The following is an 8,744-nucleotide window of genomic DNA, read 5'->3' as shown; positions in this document are numbered from 1 at the left end:
AATAAACATAAAAATAATTTTTATTCAGTTTAAATTACTTTTCAAATTTCAGTTGTTATGGTGAAAAAATTGTACTAAAAATAGCTTGTTCAAAAAATAGTCTTAATTAAATCAACTAAAAAAAAATTAAAGCTACTTTAAGCTTGTGGTTGTAATTTAGTTCATTTATTTTGCGTAGATTTAAAATTACAAACATTAAAACTCTTATTTCTAAGAGTGAAAATTACTCGTAGAGAAAAAATTTATTTATGTGAATTAATACCAAAGATATTACTATGTTTTTTTAATTATATGAAATTTAATATTTATAATTAGCTACTTAAAAAAATAATGTAGATCTATTTTGCAGTTATCTTCCTAGTTAACTTTATTTATAAACATTATAGTAATAATTTTCATATTTTGCTTAAAACAGTACTTGAGAATAACATTTAACAGTACATAAGTGAGAAAATATTTTTACACTGTATTCTAAACTAAAAAAATACAAAAGTATTTTTTTTAATTATTATTGTTTGTAACTAACAAGTTAAATAATTCTTTTTATTTTCATTTTTGGTAGTAAATATTAATAACAACATCTATTTTAATTTTTGTTTGTTTAAATATATAACTTAAAATGCATAACAATCTTTCTTTAAGAATGTGTGTATAAAAATATGTACTAAAATTTGTTTTAGATTAGTACTTAAAAGCTAACTAATTAGATTAAAATTCATTATAAATATTTTGAGATTTTTTTGCTATGATTTTAAAGAGTCAAAATAAGCGCCAGAACTGATTGTTATTTTTTCTTTCTATCTAAAAATAAAAACAAAATAATAATCAGTTTAGCAATTAGATCATTTTATCAGATAGTTGTGTTAGTTTATCTTTTAGTTTTAAAGAGAGTCAACTTTATTAGAAAGTTTTTTAAATGTATTAGTATGTATACTAAATATGTAAATATGTAAAAGTATGTAAATGTATAGTTTTGATTAATCAAGTACAACAATAAAGGTTTTCATGGAAGTTTTCGAAGTTTTACTTAATTTAGCTTTCTCGTACTCAATAAAACCGAGACTTGGATTCAAAAAGTTTAAATAACAGTTTTTGCAAAAGTACTTTTGGCTGTTAGTATCATAAACAAAACAAATAAATTAATAGAATCGTATAAAAAAAACATTACTTTTGGCGTCATGATGATGGTAGTCTCACCGGAAACTATGATTTTCAATGAGCACTGTTACTATGCAATAATTTTGAACAAACTTTATTATCTTAATAATTAGCATTAACTTTATGGAAAAATTGTAACTAAAAGCTTTTTATTCTTTATGTTTTTTTAAACTGTTTATCAGAACTAAAACAGAAAGTTTAAATCTCAGTTTTTCTTAAAGCTATTAAATTTTTACAATTTTAATAATTTTTCCGTTTAACAGTTAATTTATATATTTACTTTTTGAATTTTAGAAAATTTATTTGATCTTACAAACTATCAAACTTAGTAATCAATAACAAATAATCATTTACCTTTTTTATATCAGTCCAAGGAAATGAAATGCAGATTACTTTCTATGTTTTTATATTTTTTTTATTGTTTATTATACATTTTTTTCAAATTAAAATCTATAAGAAGTTTTTTTTTCACTTACTTCAAATTTAAATAAAATTTTATAATATACATACTTAAGAATTTAAAATATACTAATTATCTAACGAAAGTTAACTAAATATAAAACTAGTAATGTAACAATGTAAAAAAAAAAATTTTAATTTTTCTTTGATAAAGATTTTCCTTTTTTTAAGATTGGAGGTGAGGACATGGTTTTACAGGAAGCTTTAGTTTTTTCCAAATTTTTGTTTTAAAGCTGTTGCTCTTTTTAAAACAGGAGGTTGTAATGATGTTTTAACAAAAAACTTTCTTTTACCAGGTTCTTGCTTTAGATATCTTTCTTTTTTCAGAGTAGGAGGTTGCAAAGATCTCCTAAAATTGTTTTTGTTTCCATTGCCATCTTTTACAGGTTTGTAGTCAACAGGTCTTGCTTTTTTCAGAACAGGTGGTGTAAGCATTGAGGTCACAGTTTGACTTTTAATACCATTTAAGCTCTTTTCGGTGAGCATACTTTCGACATGGTTTAATTTTGAAAGTATTTGTCTTCCTGAATCTCTTACTTGCCCTGGCAGTTTTTCAGTTGTAGGATTGGTTAAAACTTGACCAAAATCAACAACACAGTTCAACGATCTTCCTCGTTTTTTCACCGGACAATCTCGCATAGGTTCAGTTACAATTTCTCTAGAATTTTTCAATTCTTTTTCTGTGTCACTCGTTGATGGAATTTTTCTTTTTAGTACAGGAGGTGCCGGTAAAACTTTTGAGCATTCACCAGGAACAAAAATTTTAAATGGTCTGCCTCTACTTTTTGTTTGACAATCTTGCACAGGTTCAGTTGCATTTTCGCTAGAATTTTTCAGTTCTTTTTCTGTGTTATTTTTTAATGGAATATCTCTTTTCAGTACAGGAGGTGCCGGTAAAACTTTTGAGCTTTCACCAATAACTGAAATTTTAAATGGTGTGCCCCTACTTTTTGTTTGACAATCTTGTACAGGCTCAGTGATATTTGTACTTTTTTTACAACTTTGAAGACTATTCTCAGTTTCTTTATCGGAGAGTAACTTAGCAGGAATTTCTCGTTTTGTAACGGAAGTCGCTGGTAAAATAAATGCGTTTGTTGCATCATTGGTCATTTTGAAGAGCTTGTCTTCCTTTACTATCGGAGGATCTTGAATTGAAGTATCGTTATTCAAGCTGTGTACTATCTTTTCACTGCTCGCCTTTTCTTGCACTTGCACATCATTTGAATGCCCATCAGAATTTTCACTTACTAAGTTGTTTTCACAACCAAGGTTATTAAAATTTAATCTGATTTCTTTGATGTATTGTAATGATTCAGGGCTTTCACATCTATATTCAAGGAAGATATCTTCTCCATAAAGACAACAGCAATCCCCTATGAAAGAAAATGATACAGTATTTCCATCTGGATCTTTAAGTATATTTTCGCACACTTCTTTAAAAGATTCTAGATCCTTGATCCACATTGTCTTAGATTAATATTTTAAACAAAGGAATCTAAGCATAAATGCTTTTGTTATCATGTTGTTTTATGAGTAAAAATGAAAAAATTAAATAAACTATTTATATAATTAGAGTATTAGGTTGAGTCATGATAGATAGTGGTTGAATAAGATTAAATTAAAAATACTTACTCTTAATTTATGCATTATAATGTTAAAAACAAGTATCTAATTATCAAATTAAAAAAAAACTTTCTTAGTTAGCTTTCATTTCATTTAATTTGTTAATATTTTCAGATAATTTTTGTTTGATTATTTTGTATAAAATTTGATTTAACTTAAAGCTATACCAGCTAGTTAAGTAAAAACAAAGATAATTAAAAGACTTATAAGACTTTTTGTTGTGTTAATATATCTAACAAAATATCTCACATATTTTAATTATAGTTTAATAATTTGTTTTAAATTTCAAATACTGACAATATATAGTAATTAAGTAACGAGCTGAATTGTTCATATACATTTCTTACCTCAACAACATTTACTAAGATTTAGATTTTTTTAAAGCTAAAATAAGCCATGAATACAACAAAAGGAACAAAAAACCAAAGTTTGTTTGAATTTATAACCAAATATAGTTTGATGTAATCCTGTTTCATATAGTTATTTATAGATTTTTGATTTCAGTAAGTACAAGCTAATTTTAAAAGAATTCACATAAAGTTTTAATATAAACAGTATTGTAGTTTTACAGAGGTTTAACAACTTATTCTTAAACTATTTCAATAAATGCTACTTAATAATTTAAGCTACTAGTCATTTATTTTTATTTTTATTATAAGTACTGTTTTATTTCTATATAATATTACATTTGTTTTTTTAAAGTTAACTGTATGTTGAAAGAAAATTTAAGTTACATAAGCAACTCTCTGGTTTCTAAGGTAAAAGTGCCTTTAAAATCACCAATCTTTAATTATTTTGTTAGTAATAACCAGGGACTAGCTAGCCTGAAAAAGTTGCAAATCTGCAAAATGACTATAAGATCTGAAATGACGCGTGATGACGTCATACAGGGAACAGAGAGCAATTTGAACTGCTCTTAAAAGCTTTGATATTTATATTAAAGTATGCTATTTCGTTAAAACTTAAGAAGTTAATGAATTTCTTTGTAAAAGAAATAACTGTATACAAGACAGTTTATGATGCTACACACACCTTATGGTTACTCATTTGTTGCTTGTGAAAACTCACAATAATTTTTAATAAGATTAAGAATAACAAAACCACTTTATTTCAAAATACGATAGCTAGGCTTAAATTTATATAAGTAGTAAGATTCAACTAAAATCTAAAGTTATTTGCTACAATTGTTGCTTTTATCATATAAAAATGCTACTTTTTTTTTAAATGAAAAAAGTTATACAATAATAAGTTTGTCAAATTTAGAATATAAAAAAATCTTTAAACTGTTATTAAAACTCTGTTCTTTTTAGAAATGCAGTTTTTCAGTGTTGTTAATCGTTTTTTCAATTTTTTTTCCAGGGTTTTCAAATATCTTCCAGGTTTTAAAAGTACAAATTTTTGGGTCTATTTTTAGATTTAAGTTAAGTTGAATGTAAGAAATTGTGTTAAATAGTATAAAAACATTGAAAACATACTGTAAAGCTACTTTAAATATGTTTTTTAACAAAAAAAAAATTATCGATGACAAAAAATTGTTATTTATATATTATAGAGTTTTTGTGTCAAACTGAAATTTTACTACTTAAAATTGTTAAAAATTCCAGGTTTTTCCAGGTTATTTTCAAACTATTTCAAATTCCAGGTTTTTTTCAGTTGTCAAATATTAGGTTTTTCCAGGTTTCCAGGTAAAGTGGCAACCCTAATTATTCTAATTTTTTCTAAAATAGTTTTTAAACAATTTAATTAGTATTAACTTCTATTTCTACCTTTGGTAGCTTAAAATTTAGAGCTGTAAAAAAACAGTAATATTTTATTTTCAAACTTTTTTATTACAAGTTATTTAATAATATAAAAGAACTACCATAAGGAAACTAAAAATACATTAAAAAAAAAATTATTAGTGCTTCCATAAAAATCATTTATTTAGATTTTTAAATACAAAATAACTTTTTCAATTCAAAATTAAGTGAAAGGGTTTTATAAAAAAAATTGTTGAAATTATAATAATCAAGACAAAGAAATTGTCAAAATAAATATTTTGAAAATATTATTATCATTTAATAAAAACATATACAGTTATTTTGGCCCACCTATAGCCCCTTTACTAGTCACGACCCCTTTTGGCCACTTTGCAGCTTATGCCTTCTTAAATTCATGAAATAGTACCCAAAATAGCCAATGGCCCATTTTTGGAAACCCTGGTTTAAACAAGTATGAAATCTTTGAAATAAGTTTCAAATAATAAATACTAATATTAAATAATACATAAAAAATATAATTTATTTATCTTATTTCAATAAAATACTTCAAAGTATTGAGTTTTGCATATTGTGTTTCATGTTGCAAGCTTTTTTTATTGTTGTGTATTTCTTGTTACATATATTTAGATTTTCAAGATAAGCCTTAAAGAATTAAATCATCACTATTGAGAATGTTCTCCTTTTTTTGTTTATGTGTCAGTCACTGAGTTTTTATTATGCATTATCCATCTCAGAGACTTTTTTTTGACATTAATCAAAAATTTTAATTTTTGTTTAATACTACTTTAACTTCATCTTATTTGAAAATCAAAATATTGTGAATCTATTATTGTCAACTCATCATTTCTGTAAGTTTATAATTTTACTGAATTATTATTAGGTTCATACTATGTTTTTCTCTGTTTGTTTTTATGTGACATAAAACATGATGTAAATTTCTAATTATTATAACATTCCTTTCTGAGTCATACTTCATTAATATGACAGCCTCTCTCACTTGGTGGTTTATTTTAATTCACATTAAAAAAATTTACAGATAAAAAAAAAAAAATTAAACTGCATTCCTCTTTATTTTGGAATAAAATCTGCTTTTGAGCTAAATGTCTATAGTTTAGAAGCGTTTAAACTGTTCAATTTTTTGAACACTTAAAGTGCTATAGAATCTTTCATATATCCTAATTATCTATGAGGAAAAAAAAAACTAGGTATAAATACAGGGAACGGGTCTAATTGCGCGAAGACAAAATTGGACGAGGTTACTATATTACACGTGGGTACTAAATTGCACAAGAACAAAATTGCACAAAAATACTTTTGCACGAAGACTAGTTTGCACGGAAGTTCAATTTTGCACGAGTTACAATTTTGCACGGAGGGTCAATTTTGCACAAAAGAAAAATACTAACTTAAAATAATTAAACAAAAATATATAAAAACCTATATATTTTATAAAAAAAAAGATAATAAGTATGTATTAGTGTAATTCATATTAATTTAATTAGGTTTAAACTTTTTTTTAAACTATTTATTCTTTGTTAAGCTTCTTTTAAATTGAATCTTAATTATTGTGTTTAACAACTAATAAAAGTCTAGAAAAAATTTTAGTGAATAAAACAAAATTGTGTTTATAAAATTAACCCTTATTTAAGAATAAATATGTATTGATGTAAACTTAAATTAAATTAAAATTATACTAGACGTTGATATGAAATTATTAAGATAAAAAATAAATATTTTTACATGGGTTGGTGTTAAAATTGCATTAGCGTACAAAATTGAACGAGAAGACGAATTGCACGAAGATACTTTTGCACAGAAACAAACGAGCATGCAAAATAGTGAGACAATTAGATAATTTTAGAAAGTATAAAATCCGTTTGAAGAAGTTTTAATTGTGCATTATATAAAAATTTCTGTTAAGGCTTTGTAGCTGCGTAAATCATGTTTATAATTGGTTTTGTTGTTTTATATTAAAGTTTTCAATTTGATATTTTAGTTTTATTTTAATTTTTTTTATAAATTAGGTTAAAATTTTGATATTTTTTTAAACTATCTTACGTCTACTTAATGTTTTAATTTCTAAATATAATTTCAATATACTCAAAAGTGTTGTTGTAACAAGTTGTGTTAGTTATAATAAATTACAACCACTCTATTTTCCAAGTTTATACAAAGTAGAATTTATTATAAATTATAATACTGATTAAAAATATTATATATAAGTAATTATTTAAACAGTAATATACGAAAATCTATTAAATTCTTCTATTTAATAACATGCTAACAATAATTTCTAGCATAAAACATAATGGTTTTAATTTTAAAGTGTCATACTAGTTATAACTAAAAACCTTAAGTGTGATTTTTTTTTATTTTAAACTATGATAGCTTTGTTTCGGTAATCAATTTTACAGATCTGTACAAATAAACGTTAAATACTCAAACGTTATAAAAGTTCAACAATGTTCTTTAGGAAAAAAGAAACTAAACTTTACATTTAGTAATAATTAAGTGTAGTTTTAGACCTGTATTTAAAAAAAAAACATCTAAAGAAAATAGTGAAAATAGATTGAGTAGTGCAAACGGACCTTTCTTACATGATAACTTTATCTTTTGGTTAACTTATTTTTAACAAACTTTTATAGATTTAGATTAATATGACATTCTTTCAAATAATAAAAAGAAGACTTAATCAAGTTGTGTTAGTTATAATAAAATACAACCACTCTATTTTCCAAGTTTATACAAAGTAGAATTTATTATAAATTATAATACTGATTAAAAATATTATATATAAGTAATTATTTAAACAGTAATATACGAAAACCTATTAAATTCTTCTATTTAATAACATGCGAACAATAATTTCTAGCATAAAACATAATGGTTTTTAAAGTAATTTTAAAGTGTCATACTAGTTATTACTAAAAACCTTAAGTGTGATCTTTTTTTTTATTTTAAACTATCATAACTTTGTTTCGGTATATAATTTTACAGATCTGTAGAAATAAACGTTAAATACTTAAATGTTATAAAATTTCAACAATGTTCTTTGGACAAAAGAAACTAAACTTTACATTCAGTAATAATTTAGTGTAATTTTTGACCTGTATTTAAAAAAAAAACAAATAAAGAAAATAGTGAAAATAGATTAAGTAGTGCGAACGGACCTTTCTTACATGATAACTTTATCTTTTGGTTAACTAATTTTTAACAAACTTTTATATATTTAGATTAATATGACATTCTTTCAAATAATAAAAAGAAAATTAAATTTTAGGAACAGTATATATTTCATGCTTATTTCGTCAGTTGTATATTAAGCATAAAAATAAAGTTTCAAATCTAGCTTGTATAGTAAAAATGCAGTTAACGTAATGCATAATAAAGCAAGAGAATTAAAAATACATAAGTACTTCTTATTACAATTCAAAAAAAAAAAATTAATAAAACAGAGCAACAACATACAAAACAATTTAAGAAAACAACAAAACAGTATAATCAAAATCTTTATGTTTACACAACTTAGGTTTTCTCAACAAAACATAAATAGCCTCAAGTTTTATTAAATCAGAAATTTAAAAACAATTTTTAATAATTATAAATCTTTTTAAATTATATAAATATAATATAATTATATGATAAACAAGTAATATAATTACTTGCACAATCAAGGTTATTTACTAAATGTTCTGCAATAACAGATCTTATTGAGGCATTTCTTACTCCAATAGATTTATTTTT

This window comes from Thalia democratica, chromosome 1, assembly GCF_965202585.1.
Source record: "Thalia democratica chromosome 1, ktThaDemo2.hap1.1, whole genome shotgun sequence".
Classification (NCBI taxonomy): domain Eukaryota; kingdom Metazoa; phylum Chordata; class Thaliacea; order Salpida; family Salpidae; genus Thalia; species Thalia democratica.
Note: the sequence above shows the minus strand (reverse complement) of the source record.